Source organism: Equus przewalskii, chromosome X (assembly GCF_037783145.1).
Source record: "Equus przewalskii isolate Varuska chromosome X, EquPr2, whole genome shotgun sequence".
Classification (NCBI taxonomy): Eukaryota; Metazoa; Chordata; class Mammalia; order Perissodactyla; family Equidae; genus Equus; species Equus przewalskii.
In genome coordinates, this window is record NC_091863.1 from 107,289,250 (window position 1) to 107,304,291 (window position 15,042).

The following is a 15,042-nucleotide window of genomic DNA, read 5'->3' on the forward strand; positions in this document are numbered from 1 at the left end:
AATTTGAACTCATACATTGCTAGTGGGCTGGGAAAATGGTGCTGTCAATTTGTAAAACAGTCTGGCAGTTCCTCAAAAGATTAAAAATAAAGTTACCAAATGGCCCACCAATTCCACTCCTAGGTATGTACTCAAAAGAATTGAGCACACAGGTCCACATAAACCTTGTACACAAATATTCATAGCAGCATTATTCATAATAGCCCAAAGGTGGAAACAACCCAAATGCTGATCAGTTGATGAAAGGATACCAAACTGTGGTATATCCATACAATAAAGTATTATTTAGTCATAAAAAGGAATGAAGTGCTGATACATGCTACCCTGCGGATGAACCTTGAAACACTATGCTAAGTGAAAAAGTCATTTGCAAAACACCACATAATTTCTGATTCCATTTGTATGAAATGAACAGAATAAGTAAACATATAGAGATGGAAAGTGGATTAGTGGTTGCCTAGAGGAGGGGATGATGGGGGACAATGAGAATGACTGCTAATGGGTATAGGTTTGTTTTATTTCGTGGTGATAAAAAAATTTTTAAATTGATTATGGTGATAGTTGCACAACACAGTACAATGTATAGAAAAGCCACTAAATTATATACTTTAAATGGGTGAATTGTATGATATGCAAATTATATCTTGATAAAGCTGTTTAAAAATGAAAAGAAAGGGGGCTGGCCCCATGGCTGAGTGGTTAAGTTCGTGCCCTCCCCTTCAGCAGCCCAGGGTTTTGCCGGTTCGGATCCTGGGCATGGACATGGCACTGCTCATCAAGCCATGCTGAGGTGGCGTCCCACATGCCACAGCTGGAAGGACCCACAACTAAAAATACACAACTATGTGCTGGGGGGCTTTGGGGAGAAAAAGGAAAAATAAAATCTTTAAAAAAAAAAAAGAAAAGAAAGAAGAATATGCCAGAGACCATATGTGGCCCACATTTCCTGGATTAGTTGTTATCTGGTCTTTCCCAGAAACAGTTTGCCATGCCTGCTCTAGTTCAGATCTCCCAGTTTACATCTAAGTAGGCTGTGACCCAGAGAGGCAGAGTGTGGTGACCTGGCCGTGCTCACTCAGCTTCATGAGTCCACCCCTCATTCTCTATCCACCCCTCATTAACACACAACAGAACCCCAGAGTGAGCCGTCTGCTCCCTAGAATATTTTGAGATGAAACCCCAAAGCCCTGTTGCTAGAGGCGTCCCAATCCAAAGAAACAGACTCCTGCCTCGACTCGAGGAACTGAGAAACTTCCCTTCCCGGTGGTGCCTGCTAGCTCTGTGCTACTTGGGGTTTAAAAACACAATTGATTTTCTTCGCTAAAGCCTATACTTCCAACACCCTGCAACAGTTACAAATGGCTTCGGTAGAAGAAATCCTTAGAAAGCACGCAGAGCAAGGCTTTGTATCCCTTATCATAAAACATTTAAAGCAAATTTTAAGCATGGATTTGGAACAGAGATTGAAGGGCGTTTCATCTTGCTCCTTCAGGATTAAAGGTGCGCATGAGCCTCTTGCCATGAAAATAGCCCCTCGGTAATGCTTTGCTCTGCTCTAGGGGACGTTGGTGAGGAGGCCTTTGTGCCTGCCTCTCCATTTCTAGTTTTGTGTTAGGTGCTTTCGGGGTTGCGCTCCCCCCAATTAAACTCTCATCTCTTTCTGGGGAGCAGGAGTATATACTTCAGTATATACAACACGTAATAACGTGTTGGTGATGTTATTGTCCTCACCAGGAGTGCATCCTTCATAGCACCCTTTTATCCACAGAGCGGGTAGGGGCCCCAGAAGCGGAGCCTTGCCTGGAGGCACCAGTGCCTCTGGAGTCTCTCCAGCATTGTTTCTCGTGCACCTTCTGGCCTCTACTCTGGCTTGTAGCGGGGGTCCAGATCTCCCCTCATTCCTGGACCCGCTTTTTGTTCCCTTCTTTGTACCAGCCCCAGTCCATTCTGTGTGCTCCACTCAGCCTTGGCTCCTCGGATGGGATCCTGGGTCAGCACCTGGGTCTCTGATTACTGGATGAGAACTCCCACAGCCATTGTCACCTCTTTCTCCCACTAGGCTCCAGTTGAGCACTCGGTTTCCTATAATGAAGCAAAGGAGTGGCCCCAGCTCTCCAAAGTAGGAAATTTGCTCTTGACGCTTTTTCTAGCTTTGGGGTAAATTCAATCGAATGGGACGCTGACTTGCACGGTCCCTTTCCTTTCTCCTCCCCTCTTTTCCTTGTGAAGTATCTGTTGAAAACTCAGTCAGTGTCTAGTCGGAGTATTTTAGTAGTGGGTTTCGTTTTGTTTGTGAGGCAAAGGAGATCATTGCTCAAATCCATTCCTGCACAACAATGTAGGCAGAGAGAATGTAGGTCCAGGTTGAACAGAGGAAAGCTCCTCCTGGTACGCTGCCTGGCGCTCATGTAAGCTTGAAGATTAGGGCAAGCTGGGAGAAGCACCCTGAACTGTGGTGGAAAGCCCCGGTCACCAGGCTTGAAATATTCATTTCACAACTTTCAGTCGTGTTTTCCAGCCCATTTCTGTGGCTGTGACACACGGAGACAGTCGAGCTATTTGTTTGGAGATTCTTCAGTGAAGTTGATGAGCCGCTCTCTTTCCAGGAGTGCTTGAAAATGCCAAGAAACTTCATGGATCATTTCTCTGCTCTCGATTCTCTCTCGGGTCACTGTTGGCCTTCGTCCCAGGCCTCCTCTGGTAGCCAACTCCCTCATTCCAGCAATCATTTCTTTGCAGGAGTTTGCTTCTAACCTTTCAGCGTGTGTCCCAAATATTTAGTGATGGACTCAATCCAGTAGAATGATTTTTTTCTTCTTTAGCTTATTTAAATTACTTAGGAAAAATGAAAGCTGTAAGCTGAATAAACATTGCATTTGTCTCGGCCCAGTCCCTCCTGGCCACAGCCTCCCTGATCTAGCAGTTCCTGGGGCCCCTTCCGTTCTGCTTCTCACCTTCCTTGCCGATCCAAGGGCACCTGGGATCTAAGGATCCAGGCCCACGTGCAGGGCTTCTTTGTAACGTGCCAACCAACACTGCTCCCTGGGCAATCAAACCTTGAGTTTTCTGTATGCTCCTCTTTGTTTCCTATAGGTTTATTATGGGGCATGACACCTGCCATTGATTATCTGACCCTGTCGCCTGCCTTAGCTGTATGAGGATGGAAAGAGTTGGCTTGCCTCTAGAGGGGAGCGGGACTGAGGGCTGGCACAGGGCAAAGCTGCACCAGGCTCCCTGGCTCTGTTTCCTACTTGCTATTTTAAGACCTTCCTCCTGTGGAAATGTTGCATGGCTCCAATGCTAGAAAGAAGTGTGAGATGAGAGCCATGTGAGGGAAACATTTTGAATGTGTTGACACGTTATGTTTATCTCTTAGGTGGTGTCTGTGCATGCAAACTGAGGAGAAATGGAGGTCTGTGGAGATTAGATTACCTGACTCCTTTGAGGCCAAAAGAAAGAAAGAAAGAAAGAAGAAAAGAAAAAGAAAGAATAAAGAGACAAAAGAAAACTACTTGGTCCCATTTTTCTTCACAGACCAAGGGAACATGTGTATTTCACCTAAATTAGGTATCTAACTGCTTTCATTCTCCTCAGCACTTGATCTGTGGGTGGAAACAGTCCCAGTGAAGCCCTTTCTTCTTACTGGTTGTTACAGTTGAGGATCTGGGAAAGCTATGAGAAGAGGCTCTTTCTGACTCTAGGATCATATTATGGTTTCTAAGAGATAGACGTTTTATTCACACAGCCTGACTGCTTGTAAAAGAAGAAACACACATCCGGGATTTGCAGACAAAAGAATCCGTTCCAGCACTGGCGGAAGGACAGGGAGCCATGGGCAATAAGCAAATTACCCAGAGTGCCCACGCCTACCTCCAGGAAAAATAGAAAGCATATTAAGAACAGGAAGAAGCCATTTAGCCTAACTTTCCCATCTTTGGAGGATTTACTTTAATCACATCTTTCAGCTCTTTCACCATCCCCAATACTTCCTGACTTCTCCTTCAACAGATCTAGGTGTCTCTCTCTGGAGCCTGAGCTATTCTCACATGGGCTCCACTGCCCTGCCTCTGATAAGCTGTTCCATATGGTGGGCCCTTTGTTCTCACAGTGCTGGGTTTTACAACTTCCCATTGACTCGGAGTTTCTTATTTTTCCAATGGGCTCTTTGGGGATTTGCACCTCCTGCTAATATACAAATTATTTTCTTAGTTGCGTCATATCCGTTCCTAATTTTGAAAACATTTCATAAAGAGCTTCTCCATATAAGGACCAGCCAGAGGGTTACAGGAAGAAACCTACACAGAGTCCCAGTTCCCCAGGCAAACTTCTCAGACACCATCTTGTGCAGCCTGCTCAGAAAAGAAAGTCCTAAGACTTCCATCCTGATAAGACAAAGGAACACAGAAAGGCCACACCGCAGCTAAGAAGGTTTAGGACCCACCTGTACATAATCTGTTCTCCCAGTAGTTAGGCCAGGCCTGTCTTTTGGAACTAAAGATAGTCAGGGGGAAAGCACACGGTTCAGAGAAATGAACTGCGGAAGTTTCAAGGGGTCGAAGTTAGAAGGAGACTTTTGGTGGCTGCCCTCACCTCCTCCATCAGAACAGGGAGCCACAGGGTTAGGTCTCTCTATCACTGTTTGTTTGATGTTAGTGCCTTAAATAACTTCAGTCTTGCTTTTTGAAGCAACCAGTGCTAAAAATATAGAGAGCCTAACAGTTGCATTTAGAACTACACCAGACTAATGTACCTAGGAAATAGCATGGTATAAAGCAGTGGTTTTACTGCTATATATTAGAATCACCTGGGGAGCTTTTAAAAACCTACTCATGCCGGGACCCCACCTCCAGGGACTCTGATTTAATTGGTCTGGGGTGGGACCTGGGCGTTGGGAGGCTTTAGAGCTCCCCAAATGATTCTAATGTGCAGCCAAGGTTAAGAACCATTAGTGCAATGAAAGAACATGACCTTTGGAGTTACTCAGAACTAGGTTCAAATCTTGGCTTTTCCCCTTAATAACAGTGGGATCTCTTGAGCATCAGTTTCCTTGTCTATAAACTAGGGATAACAATCCTACCTTTATCAGAGGGAAAAAAGCACTTACCAATGCCTGGCACACAACAGTCACTTAATGAATGCCACTCTCCTCAACACACATGCTATCTTTTAAACCATTAAGCTTCAGCAGTTTGTAGAAGTTATCCTCATTTAATTTGCATATAGATCAAAATAGGTTAGGTAGAAAAACAGCTAATGTTGTGGATGAACGTTTAGCTCAAGGTTCAACATTTAGACCTAGGCTTTCTGGCCTAGAAGAATTTGATGGCGTCTTCCTTCAGTGATCAGAACTGGGAAAGTGGGACAGACACACGTACTGTGCGCTGTTTACAAATATTCAGTTGCACAAAAACTAGATGAGGGAGACATGGTTTGATAACAGTTCATGTGAAAAAGACCTTGGGGGTTTGAACTGACCACAGGAAGGGTGGACAATGCCATGTTACTGGTAAAATAGCCAACCCAATCTAATAACATCCAGAGGAAGGAGCGGAGTAGCCCATTATGCCCCTGCCTTGGCCCGGGCAGGCCCCTTCAGAGGGTGGCACTCGCTTCTGGGCATCACTGTCGGAGGGATTTTGATGAATCCAGAAGAGGGTAATGAAGATGGAGAGTGGGAAGGGTGTCACGTGGACAATGGTTGAAGGAACCAGGGATTTGGAGAGGCTATGTTGACTGTCATCAAATCCTTACCAAGTAGAAGGATTTGGCTTCTTCCATGTCGTACCAGAGGGCAGGACTAAAACCAATGGGTGGTAGTTATGAGTACTTTCAGCCTATCATTGGGTGCCAGGTCCGAGGAGATCACTTTGACAATTCTAAGAGACTATGATTCTAGAAGGATTCTATTTGTTTTAAACTCCTCTTTTGAACAACCTACGACCTAGTGGAGGTTGTGTCACTGACCAGCCATGTGATCCTGGACAAGTCACTGCCTCTCTCTGGGTTTTAGCAAAATGATATTAGGCTAACTGATATCAAAGAACTCTGACAGCCCGCTCAGCAAATATTTATTGAGCATCTATTATGTACTAGTCACAATATTCTGATATTTCTGCTGCTTAGGACGTCTCAGTACTTATTCACAGCACTTCTTCTTTGTCACATTCCTCACGGCCTCCCCAGATCATCCCACTCTAAACCAAGGTTCTGGGATTCAACTAAGGGAAGACTGGTTTTCAGTCCAGAACAATAGGAGACTGAGGAAACTGGCCTCTATGGTTTGATGAGGCTGAGTGGGAATTAAATCCAGATTTACCCCTGAAGAAGATAAATGCTCCTTAGAACAGGGCTTTTTAAGAAACTTCACTATAAGCAGCTTTTCTATATAAGATTTGTGGATCAAAAGAATTTTCTACACATGCATATGGGTATATATGTAGGCATATGGCAGACTTCAGGAACCTCTGGTTCATACCTAATTATATCCAGCCCTGGCAAAGTTCAGTCAAAAGTTTGTGAATCCGCAAGACGGGGACAGGTTAGACTGGGCTTCCTAGTGAATTGCCTACTACGAAGTACTTTCTGGAACAATCAGGCTTGAGGGGCCCTAATCCAAAGACAACCTTGAAGTTGGCCTGAATCTCTCTTTTAGTCTGGAGTTGGCAGAGTGGAGTGAGCCAAGGGTCGACTTGTGGTAGGGGAGACTTACCCCAACTTGCCCCCGATTTCCCAGGAACCTCTGACGTTTTCTCATTTCTACCACTGTACTTGGAACTAGTAGTAGACATGTGAATGTGCTCTGAGGGGGAAGAGATATCCAGCCTGTGGATTGGTTCCCTCTTCTAAGGGAATCCATCCACGGGCAACTTCAGAGGGCTGTGTCCATTTGCCCCAGTCAACCCAGTGACTCCAGCAAGCCCATTCTAGGCACCCCATTGCTTTTCAGTACCTCGTGGACCTGAGACTTCCGGTGCTGATGACGCTGTGTCTCTCAGTTACCTGCACTTGGTCTGGTGGGATCTGGGGCTCTCTACTTTCCTCTCTCGAGTCAGATTCACCTTGTAACTTCTTGCCTGAACAAACGATGTCAGGCCTCTCCCAGAAAGTCCGGTATGTAGGCCTCCTGTGCTATGATGGACATGCTCCTGACCTGGGAGTCTGGACACCTGAGTTCTAGCCTCAGCTCAAGCATTAACCAGCAGCAAAACTTTGGCCAAATCACTTTCCCTCTCTGGGCCTCAGTTTTCTCCTCAATAAAGTTGAGGAGTTAGCCTGGCTGATACTCCGATTTTCTCTGCTTGATTTTCTCTCCCTTTTTGTATCTTTCTCCCTTTTCTGTCCTATACCCATTTGCCTTTCTATCTGCCATTTCATTTTCTTTTTCTTAGTTCCCGCCTGCTGCCAACCTCTGTCTTCCCTCTTTATCTTTTTCAATCGCCTTCTATCTTCCGTTTCCCTCCCAACTGTCTTCCTTTCTGTACCCCTATTCCCACTCTCTCATGTGCCCTCGCTCTTTCTTAAATAGCCACCGGAAGGAATGAAGCATTTTTATAAAAAAGGACACATTGTTGAATCAAGTGTTATGATCCACTTTCTTAATTATCTGGTGTGGGTTGCTTGAAGCTGAAAACAGAGCCCAACACCTTACCCTTCCTTAAGAAGCAGTCACTGCAAACAGAAGTCACTTTTGATAGTTGTGTGTGACCTACAATTGACATTTGTTTTGTGGGTCAGGAGCCACGATGGAGGAGAGGTTTCCCTGCCCTTGGCTGTGGCATCTGACCCACTTGGTTAGCTCCGGCTGTCAGCAGGGCATTGCTAAAGATAGTTGGCCCGGGGGGGTAGGCATCTTATGTGTAGCTTGGGGCTTGATGAGCCTGTGAGGAGAGAAGGGAGTGCCTTGCTTGCTATATAAAGCACTGACCTTAAACAGATTTCAGTCTTCAGTTTTCTCTAAGACAGAACTCCTCCTGTAATGCCCAAGGCATCAGACCCCTCTGAATCACTGAAACTGGGAGGGAAGAGTACTTGGACTTTGTGAAAAATCCAGATTTTTAGTGGCAGAGTGGGTACCAAGGACATCACAAAGTCCTGAGTGCCCCTAGGCTGGAGACCTGCCTTCTGGGGACTCACCACATGTCTAGCCATTCTCTTCCTCGTCCATCCCTGCTTTTTCCATAGAGAGTCCAGAGGTTAACCTTCATCTAGCCAGTTGAAACTATTGCAATTCTAGACTTAGTGGAGTGGGAATGAAGCTTGATTCTGTATACTTGAATTTCAGCCCGATTGCTCCCAGACCCTTTTCTCTACTCCCATTCCCCAGCCTCTGAGGTTTCCTGCAGCTGGGCATTCCTTCTACCCTAAAGGAAATTGTGCACTCTTTAGCATTTAGAATTCTATTGTGATTTTTTGTCGTTGTCTTTTTTTTTTTTTGGTGAGGAAGATTGTCCCTGAGCTAACATCTGTGCCAATCTTCCTCTATTTTATTTGTGGGACGCCTCCACAGCATGGCTTGATGAGTGGTGTGCAGGTCCATGCCTGGAATCCGAACCCATAAACCCTTGGCTGCTGAAGTGGAGTACGTGAATATAACTACTACACCACTGGGCCAGCCCCTAGAATTCTATTGTACTCAATAAAGATCACTAGCTCTTTCCACTCTAGTAGCCACTATATTTACAAATGTCACCTTAGCATCCACCAAAAATATATTAGCTCCTAAATCAGATGATCTAAGAATACAGTCAGCAGAGGAGTCTGCAAAGGGGAGCAGAAATAACTCAAGTTTCCCATCATGATAGGAGCTTGTGATGCACAGGTGTATACCCATCAAAATAAAACTCATCAAAGGCTTCACTTAAGATTTGTGCATTTCCTGTGTGTAAATTTTACTTCAAAGAAAGAACAATAAACACATTTTATACTCTAGTTAATGATATGAATGCTAGGTGTTTAGGAGTAAAGTATGCTCATGTCTGCAGCTTATTTTCAAATGAATCCAAAAAATAAGATGGATTGATGGCTGGGTTGAGTGATGGGTAAATGGATAAAATTTGATATCAAGCAAATATAGCAAAATGTTAACTGAAAACAAAGCTGTCACCTTGGGGTTATAGGCTCGTACCCAAGGCACTGTCTTTTCTTCTCCTCATTACGGTTCCACGCAGGCACTGAGTAATGAGTTCCCCAAACCAAGTGAGGAGTCATTTGGTCCTCATTAACCCTCACACAGCTGGCAGAGCACCTCTTTGCTTCCCAGAGCCTGCATTTGTCAAAGCCAGGGTTCCAGTGCATTGGACATAAGTTGAGAGAATCTTGGGCAAGGTACTTTTTCTCCTTAGTCTTTTCCTGACCCAGCTGCCAAATGTCTGCCATGGAAGCACTGGAGGCCTGGTTCCTCTGAGTCTCACTATCTGTCACCTACCTGACCGCAGCACACTAATGCAAGGAGTGAGATGAACATGCTATTTCCCAAATCCTACTTTGTCATGCTTTTCCAGAAACATGCTCTACTCTTGAGAGCATGCTATACTCATGCTCTAGCCTTGATCTGATTGTGCCAGAACTAATTCCAACATGAGGCTGGTGACAAAGCAACAGTGTTGACCTTAATTTTTCACAAAGCTTTTTGAGGGGAACTTCTTCTTTTTTTTTGAGGAAGATTAGCCCCAAGCTAACATCTGCTGCCAATCCTCCTCTTTTTTGCTGAGGAAGTCTGGCCCTGAGCTAGCATCCATGCCCATCTTCCTCTACTTTATATGTGGGACGCCTGCCACAGCATGGCTTGCCAAGCGGTGCCGTGTCCACACCTGGGATCTGAACCGGCGATCCCCGGGCCGCTGAAGCAGAACGTGTGAACTTGACCACTGCGCCACCAGGCAGGCTGCCTGAGGGGAACTTCTTCTGTTTCTTGATGCCCTCTTCTCTCTGCTGAGCCCCTTCCCTCAAACTTATTCTGTGTCCCATCCCAAAGGCTCTGAGATCCTTAATAATATCCCTGAAAACAACCACTGGTCTTGTTAGTGCCGTGCCCTCCTCTCTCACCACTGTAGTGACTTGACACTCACGCCTTATCTCAGTGACTATTGTTCATGTATTCAACCAACAGGTACTGGGCACCTACTCTATGCCAAGCAGTAAGTAAGGTGCTAGAGGAGATGGGGAAGTGCTGACATGAGCAAGCGTCAACCTCTGCCCTTGAGTTGCGCTCAACCTAGTAATTGAGCTACACGAAGGGAGAGTGAGAGGTAAGATTGCAACAGCTCATGGTAAAGGGGCAGTCTCTGCAATCAGCCTCCTTCCCAGGCTTACCTCTCACCCAGTCCCATGGCTTCCACTACCACTAAGTGCTGACCTCTCCTGAATCCACATCACCGTCTGGCAACTCTTCTGAGCCCCAGATGCTTAGCATTTCCAACTGCCTGCTCAATATCTCTTTCTGGATCTCCACAGGTTCCTCAAACTTAACATGTCCTAAGCCAAACTCAGAATTCTCTTTCTAAAGCTCACTCCTTCTTCTGCATCTTCTATCTTACATCACGATCTCTTTTGAGATGCAGCTCACATTCCATAGCTTCAAAGTACCTTTCCCTGACCCCGCCAGGCAGGTTTAATGACTGCCTCCTAGGTGTTTTCACAGCCCTTTGTACAAACTCCTATCCACAGCATTTATCACACTCTCTTGTAATTCTTTTCTATAGCCTCCCCCACTGTAGTATAAGTTCCTTCAGGGCAGGACCTATATATTTTATCATTACTGTATTCTTGCGCCTAAGATCACATGACATGTAACAGCAGCTGAGTGTGTGCTAGCTGACTCTGGGAAAATTCAATAAAGCTTCACAGAAGAGATGATATTTACACTGGGTCTTAGAAAATAAAAGTTCGTCAGCTGTTGGGTGAGTGGGGCAGGAAGGGTAGAAGGGAAAGCTAGCTTATCCTAGACAGACAGAATAACAACATGAGTAAAGGGTCAGAGGGTAATATAGTGTGTTCTTGGCATGGCAGGTAGTTTAGCACAGCTGGAGGGACAAGAAATGAGTCTGGAAGAGTCAGTATGGGCCAAATCACAAAAGATCTTCAATACTCACCTACAAGTTTAGATTTTAGCTTTTGTGTGTAGTCAAAGGGGAACCACTGAAGAGCTTTTGAAATGGGTACAACATGATCAGAGCTGTGCTTCTGGACGTTTACCCTGTTGTCAGTGCAAATAATGGATTTCAGGACTAGGGTAGACTAGAGGCAAGGAGACCAATTAGGAGATCCTCGTAGTAGTCTAGGTGAGAGATAATGAGGGCATGAACCAGGGAAGGGATAGCAGGCATGGAGAGAAGTGAAAATGAATGCAGAAATAGGGTTCCCACCTCTCATACCTGACCTAGGAGGTAGATTTCAGGCAGGTCAAGTACTCAGTAGAATTGAAAATATTTTATGAGAATGTTCTATTTGAGTCCTTTATTACCTAGAGTTCTAAGCCAGAAAATAATTCAATGTTTTAAGTCTTTGTTGGTCTTATGGTCTATTTGGAAACATTCACCAAGTAGAATATGTAGGCTATTGGGACTGATTAGAAATTTGGCATTAGGAGCCAAACAATACTCCAGGGGCCTGTGCGACTGAGTGGAGGAGTAGGTCTGGAATAGCGGGAGTGGGGTGTGTGCTGTCTGGGCACGTTGAGTGTGTGAGGTGCTGTGAGACACCCAAATGGAGCCATCAGGGAGGCAGCTGGATATATGGGCCTGAAGCCCAGGAAAGAGATCTCGGCTAAAGATGAAGATCTAGGAGTTGCCAACTTGGAGACAGAGGTGAAGCCATGGGGCAGATGAGATCACCCAAAGACAGCATGTGGAGTGAGAACAAAAAAACACGTAGGAAAGAACCCTAGGGAAGATCAAATTTGAGGGGTAGACAGACAGAACAGAAGAAGCCCATGACGGAGACTAAGAAAAAGGGGAGTAAGAAGCAGGGGGGAGGGAGTGGAAGAGAGTGGTAGGAGAAAGAACAGAAAACAAGGGAGAAGAGGAGCCGGCCCCATGGCTGAGTGGTTAAGTTCGCACCCTCTGCTTTGGCAGCCCAGGGTTTCAACCAGTTCGGATCCTGGGCGTGGACCTAGCACTGCTCATCAAGCCATGCTGAGGCATCATCCCACATAGCACAACCAGAGGCACTCCCAACTAGAATATACAACTATGTACTGGGGGGTTTTGGGTAGAAGAAGGAAATAAATAAATAAATAAAATCTTAAAAAAAAAAGAAAACAAGGGAGAAGATTCATGAAGAAATAGGTTAAGTCTACTTCAAAGAAGTTCTACAAATGGCCAGGAAGCACATGAAAAGATGCTCAGCACCATTAGTTATTAGGAAAACGCGAATCAAACCACAGTGAGAGCTGCCCTGATGACCTAGTGGTTAGAGGTTGGTGCTCTCACCTCTTTGGCGGCTTGGGTTCATTTCCTGGTCACAGAACCACACCACTTGTCTGTCAGTAGCCATGTTGTGGCAGTGGTTCACATAGAAGAACTAGAAGGACTTACAACTAGAATATATAACTATGCACTGGGGCTTTGGGGAGAGCAAAGAAAAAGGAAGATTGGCAACAGATGTCAGCTCAGGGCAAATCTCTCCCTGAAAAACAAAAACACAAAAAACGCAACAAGATGTCACTTCACACCCACTAGGATGGCTATAATTTTTAAAAAGGAAAATAACAAGTGTTGGTGAACATGGGGAGAAATTGGAACCCTCGCACATTGCTGGCGGGATGTGACATGGGGCAGCCATTATGGGAAAGATCTTGGCTGTTCCTCAATAAGTTACACAGGGAATTACCATATGACCCAGCAGTTCCTCTCCTAGTTATACACCCAAGAGAACTGAAAACAGGTGTTCCAAAAAAACGCGTGAACTACCGTTCATAGCAACAGTGTTCACAATTGCCAAAAGGTGAAAACAATACAAATGCCCATCAACACATGAATGGATAAGCAAAATTTACATCTGTACGATGAAACATTATTTAGCCATAAAAAGGCTGACACATGCTACCACGTGAACTTTGAAAATATTATGGCTAAGTTAAAGAAGTCAGACCTAAAAGGCCACATGTAATAATTCCATTTACCTGAAATATCCACAATAGGCAAGTCCACAGAGATAGAAGCAGGTTAATGTTTGCCAAGTGATGGAAACAGGGTCCAATGAGGAGTGACTAATAACGAGTACATAATTTCGTTTTTGGGTTGATGAAAATGTTCTGGAACTAGATAATAGTGAGTATTGCACAACTTGGTCAATATACTAAAAACCACTGAACTATTTACTTTCAAAGGTTTAATTGTATGGCATATGAATTATAACTCAATAAAGCTGTTACCAAAAAAGGATGATGCCTTGATTGGCTTGTGTGAGTAAGCGGATGGGGTGCCATTTACTGAGGCAGAACCGATGGTAGAGAACGTGGAAATAAATATATCCATTAAACAGGTCAAGTTAGAGGTACCTGTTAGCCCTAAATGGAAACGTCAATGAAGGAAAAAAAGAAGTAAGTCTGAGTTCTTTTTTCTGAGATGCTAGAGAGAACCGGGTAGGGACCCTGGTTGCTTAGCAAAGGACTGGGAGAAGAGCTGGTTAGACTGGTGTTTATTTGGGGCAGCTGGAGTCAGAAGTAGTTAGCAGGGCATGAGGTTATAAAGTAGGTGCAGCACAGTTATGAAGTAAGGGGCCTTGGGATGTGTCCTGTACTGGGCCTCTTGGACCAGAGTCTATTGTCACATGGGTCTACATACAGATTTGGTCCTCTGGGCATTTCACGGGCATTCAAAACAGTCTCTGTCTCTTCGTAGAGCTCCGGATAGGTCAGATGGGGAGGTACTGGGATCAGGATTTGTTAGTTTTCTCATTGCCCATCACAGGTAAGCCATGGCATTGCTCAGTAATGGATGCAGAGTCTTCCTTAATACAAGCGCTATTACTCTTCCTGAATGCTCATCCTTTCAGCTGATTTCTATAGAGAGTATGTCCCGATTGCAGCAACTGTCTCTCTTCCTTTTAGATGACCTGGACTAGAGTCTATGTCTATGACGACCAGATGTATAGCTCTAAGAGATAGTCAAGGCATTGAATAATGTCCCTCGTAACCTTTTCTGGGAGGACAGTAGTGGTGGCCCATCTCAGCAGGGCCTCTGACCTCAAGAAGAGCACCTCTCTATGGGATGGATGTCTAGCTCCTAGTCACAGGGCTGTGGTAAATAGAAAAGGAACACCAAGCAGATTAGTTGGTGTTAGAACCTCAACTGGATGGGACTGATGAGGTACCTGATGTAACGGGAGACGGGGCTCACTCAAGGGAATTCAGGAACCAGCACCAGAACAGTAACATCTGCCCTAAACTCTACAGGGTGAGTGTGACGTCTGCATCAGGACAAGAGACAGGAGTTGAGGAAGGTGCGGACCATTTGGGAATTGGGGTGGTAACGGAATGAAGAGGTAGAGCTCTAGGTGTGCGGGGAGTGCAGTGGCAGAGGCTCCAGGGCTCACCCGCACTGGTACCGGCAGTGTGGAGCAAGATGTGGTTAGCATGCTGAAAAGTTCACAGCCAGGTAAGGCAGGGAGTGCCTTAGATGGGGACTAAAAAGCACGAGGACGTGTTAAGCCTGTGTGCCTCTGGACCCAGTTGGGGATGGCCAAATTAAGTGGTTAGAGATAGAGTCTGAGGCCTAAGGAAAAGCCCAGAACAGGAGGTAGAGAGTTGGCAAGCCCTGGCATGGAGATGGTAATGGAAGCTGTGGGCGTGGATGAGCTCACCAGGGAGAGGGAACAGAGAAGATAAGAGGCCTAGGTCTGAACCTTGGGAAGCCCTGATATTTGAGGGGCTGGCAGAGAAAAGGGAACATGAAAAGAAGACTGAGAAGGAGTGGCCTGAGAGGCAGGAGGAGTGAGAAGGGCGTAGTCAGCAGTGACAAAGTTGAACAGGATGAGTGAAAGGAGGCCTTTCCATGGGTGAAATAGGAAGTCATCTGTGTTCTTGAGTCAGGGGGCAGGCAG

The 15,042-nt window shown here is 45.4% G+C and overlaps 1 long non-coding RNA gene across 1 annotated transcript in view; it reads left to right on the forward strand.

Moving 5' to 3' along the window:
- LOC139081144 (uncharacterized) overlaps positions 1-3,664 on the forward strand; it is a 39,475-nt gene extending 35,811 nt beyond the window's left edge. The window contains exon 3 of the long non-coding RNA XR_011536202.1: positions 3,377-3,664. This is a non-coding gene — a long non-coding RNA (uncharacterized lncRNA). The remainder of the gene's footprint in view (positions 1-3,376) is intronic.
- The last annotated feature ends 11,378 nt before the right edge of the window (positions 3,665-15,042 follow it).